Source organism: Pelmatolapia mariae, linkage group LG8 (genome assembly GCF_036321145.2).
Source record: "Pelmatolapia mariae isolate MD_Pm_ZW linkage group LG8, Pm_UMD_F_2, whole genome shotgun sequence".
In the NCBI taxonomy this organism is placed as follows: Eukaryota; Metazoa; Chordata; class Actinopteri; order Cichliformes; family Cichlidae; genus Pelmatolapia; species Pelmatolapia mariae.
This window is the reverse complement of record NC_086234.1, coordinates 9,464,849-9,477,973: the sequence shown is the minus strand read 5'-3', so window position 1 is coordinate 9,477,973 and position 13,125 is coordinate 9,464,849. Positions and strand designations below refer to the sequence as shown.

At 39.1% G+C, this 13,125-nt stretch overlaps 1 pseudogene; it reads left to right on the top strand.

Moving 5' to 3' along the window:
- Window positions 1-656: 656 nt before the first annotated feature.
- Window positions 657-10,687, top strand: LOC134633477 (alpha-N-acetylgalactosaminide alpha-2,6-sialyltransferase 1-like; annotated as a pseudogene).
- Window positions 10,688-13,125: the final 2,438 nt, after the last annotated feature.

Sequence of the window (13,125 nt, the reverse complement as noted above, 5' to 3'; positions counted from 1 at the left end):
GGTTTTTGATATAAGGGAGACTTCAATGCTCACGTGGGTAACGGCAGCGAGACCTGGAGGAGCGTGATTGGGAGGAACGGCCTCCCTGATCTGAACCCGAGCGGTGTTTGTTATTGGACTTCTGTGCAAACCACAGTTTGGCCATAACGAGCACCTTGTTTGAACATAAGAGTGTCCATAAGTGCACGTGGCACCAGGACGCTTTAGGCTGCAGGTCGATGATCGATTTTGTAATCGTATCACCAGACCTGCGGCCATATCTTCTAAACACTCGGGTAAAGAGAGGGGCTGAGCTGTCAACTGATCACCACCTGGTGGTGAGTTGGATCAGGTGGCGGGGGAGGACGCTGGACAGACCCGGTGCACCTAAACGCGTAGTGAGGGTGTGCTGGGAACGCCTAGCAGAGGCCCCAGTCCGTGAGATCTTCAACGCACACCTCCGGCAGAGCTTCAACAGCATTCCGAGGGAGACTGGGGACATTGAGTCCGAATGGACCATGTTCAGCATCTCCATTGCCGAAGCTGCTGCATTGAGCTGCGGCCGCAAGGTGGTTGGTGCCTGTCGTGGTGGTAACCCCCGAACCAAATGGTGGACACCAGAGGTGAAGGGAGCCACCAGGCTGAAGAAGGAGTCCTATAGGGCTTGGTTAGCCTGGATGACTTTGGAGGCAGCTGACAGGTACCGACAGGCCAAGTGGAATGCGGAAACTCGGGTGTGGGAGGAGTTCGGAGAGGCCATGGAAAAAGACTTTCGGACTGCCTCGAAGAGATTCTGGCAAACCGTCAGGCGTCTCAGGAGGGGAAAGCAGTGCTCTACCTGCACTGTGTATAGTGCTGCTGACTTCGACTGAGAAAATTGTCGGGCGGTGGAAGTAATACTTCAAGGACCTCCTTAATCCCACTGACACGTCTTCTGAGGAGGAAGCAGAGTCTGGGGATGAGGGGGATGACCCGCCAATTTCCGGGGGCGAGGTCACTGAGGCAGTTAAACAACTCCTTGGTGGCAGAGCCCCTGGCTAGTCCAACTTCAGTAACCCTACAAACATCACTGCTGTTTAGTTTTCTCTCTTCATTTATGTTGGAAGTGACAGCAGAGCTGTACGTTTTTATTTTTTCAGAAACCTCTCAGTCAGAACATGGCATATCATGTTAAGGTGGAAACTAGCGAGCGAACTTCCTGCTAACTTCTAACTCCGTTGAATTTAATAAATTCTGTTTTCATGTATGCCTGGATGTTAAACTTAATTGTTACACCTGGTAAAGCAGCAACGCTGATCATTTTATTAAAAATGAAAGAATTTGGACAGTTTTTAACTCTCAGTGATGCTGCAGTGTTTGTTTGACTTTGGGACCTGAAGCAGACGGAGTTTTGGACCCAGATTACTCCGCGAGGCTCCTGACGGCAGCCGTAATGCTCCAGCAGTCCATCAAGCCGTGCGCCTTCATAGCTTACCAAAGTCGTAAGCGCACTACATAAAATCCGTTGGAGGCCAGTAAGTACAACCAGAATTCATACATAAGGCACACTGTCGATTTTTGAATAAATTAAAGGATTTTAAGTGTGCTTTATAGTGTGTAAAATACGTTATACAGAAGAAAAGAATATATTGCGATATATATCGTTACCGCACATGCTTCAAATTATACTGTGATACGGATTTTAGGCCATATCGCCCAGCCCTACATGCAAGCATTTTTTATGCTTAAGTCTTTTCTATCTAACATTCACACATTCATAGAAAGCAACTTGTGGTTAGTAGTTTGCCAGGGTGTTTGGAATGCAGGCTGGCGTGATAAAGGCGTGATAAAGGCACAAACGTCTGATGACGTTTTGTGCTATAGCCCTGCCCTGCCGCATCAGTGCCAAGGTGTTAGGTGGCTCTTCCACCTGTGAGCAGCTCTCAGGAGGGAGAGCAGATAGTTTTTGAGCTTAACTGAACAGCAACAACTCCACAAACCAGAGATGGCAGAGTTAATTTTAAAGTTTTTTTCTTTGCTTTTTTTGTCATCATTTATCTTGATTATTTTAAATTTATTAGACAACAGAATAAAAAGTATCAGGTGGGTAGTGTTTTTTTTATGTTGACTCATGAAAAACCTATGATTGATTTAATCTGTTTACTGGTAAATTATTTTTTTCTTTCTGTAAAGTTTTTCAAAGAAACACACACTACTTGTCTCACTAATTATTTTATGTTGCTTCTGTTTCCCTTTTGATTCAGCTGGTCAACCTTCATAGATGACAGTGAATCGGAAGACTTTGTGCTTGAGAGGTACAGGGCATACTGGAAAAGAAAATTAAAATCAGGACCACCACATCCTGACTTTAGCAGAAGACTTGAAGCAAAATTAGCAGATTCAGCAAAAAACAACACAACACAACGCATTGTAGCTGACACCCCCATGGCTCTCCTCTACAGAAAAGACTTCAAGAAGCTTCCTCAGTGGGATTTTGAAGATGTTTACAGCGAAGATACTCAACATAGACGACCAGTAAGCATGTTAAGACAAGATATAGTAAAAACCGTCAAATGTATTAACTTTATGGATGTGAGCCAACATAGCTGGAGTCATGTCAGCCATCTGCATGATGACTGACATTTTAGATTCTGCCTTTTTGGCTTCTTGACGTATTGCTTTTGCTGTTTCCTGATTTGTTTCAAGTCATTCATTTTTAACTTGTTTCATGATTTCATATTTTTTATTTTCAGACATGTGCACAGTCTCTACGAAACTCTCAGGACGAGAAATTCAAGAAGGCTTTTCTTCCTAACATACATTTGTTTCTGCACAAAGACAACATTAACATGAGCGAGTGGAATCGACTTTCACATTTCAACAATCCTTTTGGGTTTATGGACTACAAATATGATGGTAGGTCTTTATGAAGCTGATATTGGGCCAGTATTGTGTGCCAGACTGAAGAATAACAGAGTAATATACATCTATTCTCTGACTGGATTTTTAAACACCTATGTAGTTTCACCAGATGAGTTTTATGAAATGAGATATGTTTAAACAGCCAATGAAATAACAGCAAGTCAATGCATTTAGGAATGGATGAATAGAAAAGATGGTGTGCTGATATAAACCTAACTTCATAAAAAAATCATGAAGCAATTAAAGCAAAATACAATTAAAATATATTAATTCAAACGTTTATTTATTCAAGTAATTAATCATTAAGGAAAATGTGCTTGGTATAAACTGAACATATACCAATCAAACAAAAGCTTACATTGAAAATCTACATGTAAACAAATTCATTAAAGTATGCATTTTAGGCATTTTTTTGTTATTTTGAGTGTATGAAGACTAACACAAGCCTGATTATGAGAGACAGAGTGACTGTTTTGGTAGTCGCTCTAATGTAATTTAACAGAGAACTATTTTGGCTGGAAATTTTCAAATGCCGGATTTAATGTGGTTCAATATGAAAGTTTACACATTATGAGATCAGACTAATGTTGGGATGAATCATGCTATTTTTTCAGGTGATTAATTATATTTTCTGATGGTGGATATAAAGATTTAGTTGTTAATATCCATAGATTTAAACTATATGCTACCTGCATCATATTGTCTTGTTTGAGACATCATTATAAAGACATCCATCATAAATATGAAAGATTAGTTTAAAGCAAACTAGCAAACCTCTTCTCTACTCATACAGCAACCATAAAACAATCACAGAATGTGTATTCATGTTTTTCTTTTCATTTGCAGATGTGCTGGATTCAGTGAAGCTGATTTCAAAGCCAAAACAGCCACTGCTTCTCCCAAAACCAGGTGGTGATGGCTGTGTGCGCTGTGCTGTGGTAGGTACTGGAGGAATCCTGAACGGTTCAAAGAAGGGGGTGGAGATCGATAGCCATGATTACGTTTTTCGGTAAGAAAAAACAACCCAAACCTTGGTTGGTTTTGTTTGACAGACACTACTTCTGACATCAGTAAAGTGGTGAAGATTTACTGCCATTCATGTCAAAGTTATTCTTATAGCTTTTATCTTGATGGTAGCGTGAAAATGTAAAAATACTACTACAGACTACCTTACTAATTTTCCAAGTTATTTATTTACATTTTTCTGTTGTTAAGAAGTAATAAGTATCTTTTTCTGTTCTGGTAGTCAGTCTAATGTTATTTAACAGAGAACTATTTTGGCTGGAAAAATGACCATGGGTAAGAAGACTCCAGACTTCAAAAAGGTTAACGAAGGATGTCATCCTTTTAGTATTTATCACCCATACCTAATTTCTTGAAGCAAAGAACAAGTATTGTGAAAAATACTTGACTTTGACGGGGAAACTTAGGGACACTTCAGGGTCATATGGCAGGCCCAGTGTAACGAAAGATAAAGTAGTGTTAAATATACCCAGCTTTATCTGTCTTTGCGACTCTCATAATTTACAAAATGAACTTCATTTTGTATTCAATAAGACTTTAAACTAGTGAGAGGTAGAAATTAGAGAGCAAGAGAACCTAAGGGTTGTTTTATCATAGACTTCTGAACAACTTCCGTACAAAGAATACAGGCTTAAATTACTTCCATATTGGCTTTACTCTTTAGATGTCCAACCTTCATATACAGTCTATGATATATCTCATTCTAGAGAAATTCAGTTCATTCATTTTTTGTATACTGCCAAATAACAACACTAGTCACCTCAAGGCAGGAAAAACTGTTCTGCAGTCATAAAAATTGAATTTTTTTTAGCAGTGCATTAAGGAATGCCTTGTATATTTCAGTAAGACATACTATTACGTCAATGCTTACTATTACATCTATTACAACAGCAGTTCTCCACCTGCTAAACTGGCCTGCCTTCAGTCCACACCCTACAAAACCTGAAATAACTTTCAGTTCAGGTCAAGTCAAGTGGCTTTATTGTCACGGTGATGTGAGATAATATTCCTCCAATAGAAAACTGCAACAATGACAGTGGGATGTGGAAAAAGACTGAGGATTGCGCAAAAAGTAAAAGTGTAAAGGTGTGTGTGTGTGTTTGTGTGTGTGCGTGAGATTGTGCAGATAAGTGCTTGAGGTAGCGATGTGTATGAAGGTATGTGTGTGTGTCAGTCCAGTCACTGAGTGTTCAGGAGTCTGACGTCTTGGGGGAAGAAACTGTTGCCCCAGTCTGGCAGTGAGGGCACGAATGCTCTGGTACCTCTTGCCAGAAAGCAGCAGGGTGAAGAGTTTGTTTGAGGGATGTATGGGGTCCTCCACAACGCTGGTGGCTTTGCAGATGCAGCGGGTGGGATAAATGTCTGTGATGGAGGGAAGAGAGGCTCCAATGATCTTCTCAGCTGTTCTCACTATCTGTTGTGGGGTATTGTGATCCGATACAGTGCAGTTACCATACCAGACAGCAATGCAGCTGCTTAGGACGCTCTCAATAGTCCCTCTGTAGAAGGTGGTGAGAATGGGTGGTGGAAGATGGGCTTTTCTCAGCTTCTGCAGGAAGTAGAGATGCTGTTGGGCCTTCTTAACTATGGAGCTGGTGTTAAGGGAGCAGGTGAACACCAAGAAATCTGGTGTACTTAATGACCTCCACAGAGGATCCATCGATGTTAAGTGGACAGTGACCTCTCCATGCTCTCCTGAAGTCAACAATCATCTCTTTTGTTTTAGGTTAACTGTCTTTGAATGTGAGTTTATAGATGTCAACACCTAGACAGTTGTATTGCCCTTTCAGCTACTTTCACACTGGTGAGAAGTGATGAAATGTATTCTTGATCTGAACCTGTTAATAAACATAAATTCCTGAAACCACTATGTTTTAATCTGTCTGGCAGGATCAATGGTGCCGTCAGCAAGGGTTATGAGGAGGATTTAGGAAACAAAACATCAGTGTACGTTCACACAGCCCACTCCATCACTACATCACTCAAGAAGTACGGGTATAAATCTGCCCCTCATGATGAGGTACTTAAACTTAAAAGACAGCAGTGTCATATTATATTTACTTCCCCTGCTCAGAAAAAACATGGGTTCTCTCCTTTTCCTTTTGGCAGGGTATAAAATATGTGATGATTCCTGAGGGGATGCGGGATTTCCAGTGGCTCAAGGGTCTTCTCAGAGGAGAAAAGGTCTCTGCTGGCCCATACCGCAATAAGCTGTGAGTAAATTAAAATTAATCCAGAAATGTACTGGCCATTTTCAAAAAGCTGCTATTATCTCATTAAGAATATAACCATTTGAAATCAAAATCAGAAATTTTTCAGACACCATGCAGTCAACATTTACTTTATCATAAGACCCCAACTCTATTTGTTTACTTTTTATTTCTGAATAACCTGTCCTGCCCGGCAGTTTTTGGAAGCAGAATAATGCTCTGAATGCTTTCCAGTTAGTAAAGGAACAGTACAACCTTCTATGGTGCCCTCTGTGGAACACATAATTACACCACTGAGGAGAAAATTATTAAAATTAGTTGTACTAGCGTAAAGTCTCCTTTACAATATTTATACTACAATGGGACAAAACAATATATCAATAAATATTTATATATATATTTCTTTTTAAATTAATTGATTTATTCAAAGTTTGTTAGCTCGGGGCAACACTATAACATAATCTAATGCAGAAAAAAGAAATAAAGAAAACACCAAATAAACAGTAATCTCAAGTCTTCAGCAAACACATACAAATAGAGAAAATGCAATATGGATGCAGCACGTGTTAAAAATAATATCTGCTCATATCTGCATTCAGATATGAGGGGCAAAGACGGAGCAAAAAAAAGAAAGAAAAAAGAATCAAATAAAAAAAGTTCCAATCAAAAAACAGCATTACTTTATTTATTTTTTTTTATTTTTTTTTTTCAACCAATTACCAGTTGCAGATTTCTAGTTTACATACAAGCCTTATTTGCATACATATAAAACATTAGTGACATGTAATCAAGATGTATTTTTATAATAACATAAATATTATGTTAATTATACATAATTATAATAATTTAGCCATTCAGCTACATGATGGACACCTTTAACACATGTTCATTTAACACATTCTATTTTAATCCAGGACTTCTCTAACAGGTTATTCTACACAAATTAAAATACACCTTTTGTTCTCCAAATCAAAATGTCTTCTGTGGCATATATATGTGACTAACAAGTGTGGTATCTTTTGTGTTTTAACCTCTCCAGGCCAAGGGACTACTATTCAAGGCAGTACAACGAGAGTCATTTCTATGTTCTGCACCAGGACTTCCTCCGATATGTGCGGAACAGGTCAGCCTGCAGTTAACACCCTTTCCACAGTATTTTGATTTCAAATGATTCAGCTATTATAATTTCATTTGTCTAGCACTGCTTATTTTGTGAGGAAATCTGGCCAATCAAACCCAGACTGCCTTTCAAAAAAGAACAAAGAGAAATGCTAATAGTCAGTAAAAAACTAAAACATGGCACTTTAGAAAGAAAAAAACAAACATTAAAGGAAAATATTTTTTATGTTAAAATAATTATGAGTAGTTAGAAGAAAGTTTGAATGATCTCAAAACTGGAGTTGAATTAACTGATCTACTGGTGACTGAACAAACAGTGATCATCATACCTGGAATTTAACTTTAGGCCACTCAAAATTGAACTCGACAGACATTTAAAAAAGTATTGCAATGAACTCAGTTAGAATAAGGAGGAAGAGATCTCAATTTGTTCTTGCAGTTTCTGTATGTTGTTTATAACTCAACCCCAGGAATGTAGCTTTATTAGCATGAACCACATCCAATCAGAAACAGTAACCAAAAGTCATTAACTACCACAGCATTGTCAGTCATGGCGGCCCATTTCTAGCTACATCCAATACTGTGATACAGCTGTAATTCACATCATAAATGAGCAACAGGAATAAGAAACAAACACAAGATCACTGAAAAAACTATTTTATTATTATATTAAAACGTGTGCAAACATACATAGAACTACAGTGTATTAGACAAACATACAGTGTACAATTCTAACCAGGTTGAAAATCAATACTTGCTATGACAATCTTTATTTTTCAACATGGTCTGAACTCTCTTAGGCAAACTTGTAATTTCTTTAAGTGCTCTTCAGGAGTAGTTCTCCAGGCTTCTTGAAGTATATCCAATTTTCTTTGGCTATTGGGGGTCTTCCCTTCCATTCATTGTCACGATAATCCCACATTGCTTCAGTAATGTTGAGAATTGGGCTCTGGGTAGGCCAATCCATGATTTCTATTGTTCCACTGAGTATTTTTCTATGCAGGTGTTCTTTTACACTGTGTTTGGAATCAAAATAGTATTTTTCTATCACTAAAAACTTACAATGTGTCTGTGTTTTGATGGTTTATGGTTTATGATTTTTCAATCAGAAAGAGACCAGATCTGTACAGCCACATATAAACTCTCATTGCTCTTGTTTTTCAATGAAATGGTGCTTTTTTTGGCAAAACAGGTATACAGTCGTGGATCAACAATATTAAAAAAATATAATTTAGGCAGACATGATAATGATGACTTCAACTGTAACAAAACACCCCAGAGAATGAATACTCAGGACATGTACAACTTTAATAAAGCAAGTTTAATTGAATTTCCAATTTTGAGGTTGCCTATCGTGCTGTCATAGCAATGTGGCTCATTTTTTTAAATATGTGCATGCTTATTTGATGCTTCTTCATTCCCCACAGGTTCTTACTGTCACCTAATTTGAATAAAACATTCCAGCCTTTAGTCAGACCAACAAATGGGGCATTGACTCTCTTCTTGGCCCTGCACACCTGTGACACAGTGAGTTAAAATAACTTGAATTTCTTGTGCTGATTGTTGGTAACCACAACTTTAGAATCACTGACCTCTCAATTAACTTTAGAATGAATAAGTCAACTTAAATCTCTCAAAAATAATAAGAAGAGTCAAAGATATCTTTCATGAAAAAGTATATTTTTACTCTGCAAGTTGAACAAAAGTTTTGAACCATAGTAATTAATGTAGTGCCTCCCAATGCATGAAAAGTCCTTCATAAAACATGAAGATGAGGGTTTTCACTGTTCCAGGCGTGACCAGAGCGGGATGGATCTGACTGTTAAACTGCACACTCACTTATTGTACATCATTAATATTATTATTATTATTGCACCTTGTTATAGATATAAATAGTATTATTGTTATTATTGTTACCGCCCCCAAAAAGTCCAGGGAGGTAGCCAGTCAGGTCAGCTGTTAGCATTGATAAGGGCTATTGCCCTGTTGTAAAAGCTGTCCTTGAGTCTGTTTGTCCAGGACCTCAGCAGCCTGAATCTCCTGCCCGACAGTAGCAGCTTAAACACCCGGTGTCCCGGGTGTGTACAGTCCAGTAGGATGCTGCGTGCCCTCTTGAGACAGCGAGCGCTGTACAGGTCCCTCGGGGTGGGAAGAGGATGGCCAATGATTTTTTGGGCTATATTATTGACCCTCTGAAGTGCCTTTTTGTGTGCCGTGGTGCAGCTGGAGAACCATACAGAGATGCAGTATGTCAGCACACTTTCAATGGAGCAGCGGTAGGATTCTCAGAAAATGGAGACGCTGTTGGGCGTTCTTCAAAATCGCCACGGTGTTTGAGCTTCATTGGAGGTCTGTGTCTATGTGCACACTCAGGAACTTGAAACTGGACACCCTTTCCACGCATTCCCCATTGATGCTGACAGGGTGCAGCTCAGACTACCTCCTGAAGTCGACTACCAGCTCCTTTGTCTTGGTGATATTGAGGTCCAGGTTGTTGTCTGCACACCAATCTGACAGCCTCTGAACCTCAACTCTGTAAGCCGTCTCGTCTCCTCCAGAGATGAGCCCCACCACAGTGATATCATCCGCGAACTTGATGACTGTGTTGGCTGGGTGGGAAGTAACACAGTCATGTGTGCAGAGTGTACAGTGGGGGACTAAGTACACAGCCTTGTGGAGAGTTGCAGTTAAGGCTGAGGAAAGATGAGGCCCCACTCGAACTCTCTGTACACGATCTGGAGGAAGTCTCTGATCCAGCACCAGGTGGCAGAAGGAAGTCTGATATCCAGCAGTTTTACTATTAGTCTGTCCGAGAGTATTGTATTGAAAGCAGAGCTAAAGCCTCTCTAACTTTGCTTTCAACCGGAGCTGTCCCTCTGATGTATTCATTGCTTGTTCACTGATTGCAGTTCATGTTTTGTACAATGTTGCAAAGTGAAATGCTAATACAATAACACTGCTGAACCAGAATTTCAGCTTAATGCCTTGGAGTTGTAATTCCTGTTATACTTAGTAGTCTGCTGCCTATTTTTTGAGAGCATTATTCTATTATTTGAATCTGTTATTTCGCATTTATATGTGAGTTTTTTCTTCTCAAACATGCCTAAGAATTTCTTTTAATAGATTACATTAAGTTTGACAAGATACTCAATAAACTATTTTTACTAGCACTAATTTTTCTTTTTCAGAAAGACAGTCTTGCTCTTAAAACAAAACCACACACCTGTTCTACCCTTTTTGTCTCTTTCTCTCAGGTTGATGCATATGGATTTACGACTGACGACTACATAAAATACCCTAGCTACTATGTTGAGAAACGCATGAGCAAAGTCATGTTCTACCGCAACCATGATTACATTCTGGAGGAGAATACATGGAAAGACCTTCATACCAGGGAAATAATGAGGCTGTATCAAAGAATTGAGTGAAAGAAAGAGAAGGAAAAGCAACACTGACATGATCTTAACAACAGTCATTATATAGATTTTTGTGTGCTAGACTTAAAAATGCCTAAATAGCTCACTAAACACGCAAACTAAACCATCCAGAGCAAAGCTGATTTGATTAATATTACTCTTCTTGGGAAGTTACTGTTACCTTAAAGTCCATCTCTGTGGGAAAATTTCCGCAAAATAAAATCAACATTTGCCATAGTGGCAAACACTACACATGGTTTTACTCATAATGATATCTGTGGGTTTTTTTCTCTCCAAGTCCATGCAGTAGTGCAGCCACTGCTTAAGAAACCTGGCCTTGATCACACAGTTTTAGCGAACTACAGACCTATTTCCAATCTGCCTTTACTTTCCAAGGTTTTAGAGAAAATTTTTTTTAGTCAACTGAAAGATTTTCTAGATGATAATGGCATCTTTGAGGTTTTTCAGTCAGGTTATAAAACCCTTCATAGCACAGAATCTGCATTATTAAGGGTTTTTAATGACATCCTTCTGGCATGTGATTCTGGTAACCATGTTGTTCTTGTCTTACTTGACCTAACTGCTGCTGTTGACACCATAGACCACAATATTTTAATTTCCCGATTAAGTGATGTAATAGGTATTGGTGGCACTGCACTCGATTGGTTTAAGTCTTATTTGTCAGATAGAACTTTCTCTGTCAGCCTTCTCGGTTCCAAATCATCTTCTGCTCCTCTGTCATGCGGCGTCCCACAGGGCTCAATTTTAGGGCCACTGCTGTTTTTACTGTATTTATTGCCTCTGGGTTCCATCCTTAGAAGACATGGGATCGCATTTCACTGTTATGCTGATGACTGCCAAATTTATTTGCCACTGAAGCAGAAGGGTGGCATCTCCATAAAACCTCTCATGACATGCCTAGATGACATTAAAGCTTGGTTGGCTCTAAACTTTTTAAATTTTAATGAAAAGAAAACAGAGTTGTTGGTGTTTGGACCCAGTGGTCCCTGTGAGCCCTCCTCTGTAGATTTGGGACCCCTGGAAGTTTATTTTAAACCTGTTGTTACTGATCTTAGTTTTAAGTTGGACAGTGATTTTAAATTGGACAACCACATCAGAGCAGTGGTGAAGTCCAGTTTTTATCATTTGAGGCGACTGGCAAGAGTAAAATCTTTTCTTTCGAGGCAGCACCTTGAAATAGTGATCCATGCTTTTATTTCTTCCCGCCTGGACTACTGTAACGCACTTTACGTGGGGGTCAGTCAGTCGTTGCTCTCACGTCTGCAGCTGGTTCAAAATGCTGATGCACGACTCCTAACAGGAACTTGTAAAAGAGAGCATATAACCCCTGTCCTAGCCTCACTGCACTGGCTGCCTATGTCTTTTAGAGTTCATTTTAAAATTCTTATGTTTGTTTTTAAATGCTTTCACAGTCTTGCCCTGCCTCAGCGCTCTGAGCTTCTTCACCTCCACACACCCTGTCGGTCTCTCAGGTCAGCTGACCAGCTGCTCCTGGAGGTACCGAGATCCAGGAGGAAGCTCAGAGGGGACAGGGCCTTCTCTATCGTGGCTCCAAAATTATGGAATAATTTGCCCTTGCACGTTAGAGAGGCCCCTTCACTGTCCACTTTTAAATCACGTCTTAAAACCCACTTTTATTCTTTGGCTTTTAACCTCAGTCAGACTTAGTTTTCCGTTGAAATGAAATTAGTTATTTAATTAATTACTTTATTTTTTCTCTCTTTTATTTATATATTATGTTATTTATTTTATGGTTCCAATGTACAGCACTTTGTGTCAGCTGTGTTTTTTTTAAAGTGCTTTATAAATAAAAGTGATTGATTGATTGATTGATTGATTGATTGATTGATGATTGGCATTATCAAAAGCAAAAGACGACTGAGCAGTCATAGCACACTAAACAGGCAAACTAAACCATTCAGAGCAAAGCTGATTTGCCCCTGACAATCACATTACCTCAACCATGTTTGACTGTTGGTATGGTGTTCTTTTTATGAAATGCTGTGTTAGTTTTATGCCAGATGTAATGGGACTCAAACCTTCTTAAAAGTTCTGATTTTCTCTCGTCAGTCCACAGAATGTTTTTATAAAAGCCTTGCGAATTATCAAGATGTTTATTGGGAAATGTAAGATGAATTTTTGTGGGGTTTTTTGGGGTCAGCAGTGGTTTTCTTGATTCAGTAGGCAATAATCAGGCCTCAGTGTGGTTTGTGATTTTAAACTCAGGTTTAAAAAAAAAATGTGGTTAATCACAGTTAATTCACAAGTTAGCAACCAGGGGCAGTTCCTTTTTCACTTTTCACCACGTAGTTTTGGATATTTTTATTTTCCTTTAATAAATGTAAATTAACAACTATTAGATTTCCTAGGACTATCTATACCTTACATTTTAATGATCTGTAGTAAGGGTAACAAAACTGCGAAAAACTGTAAAAAGGAAAAAAACATGGAATGCA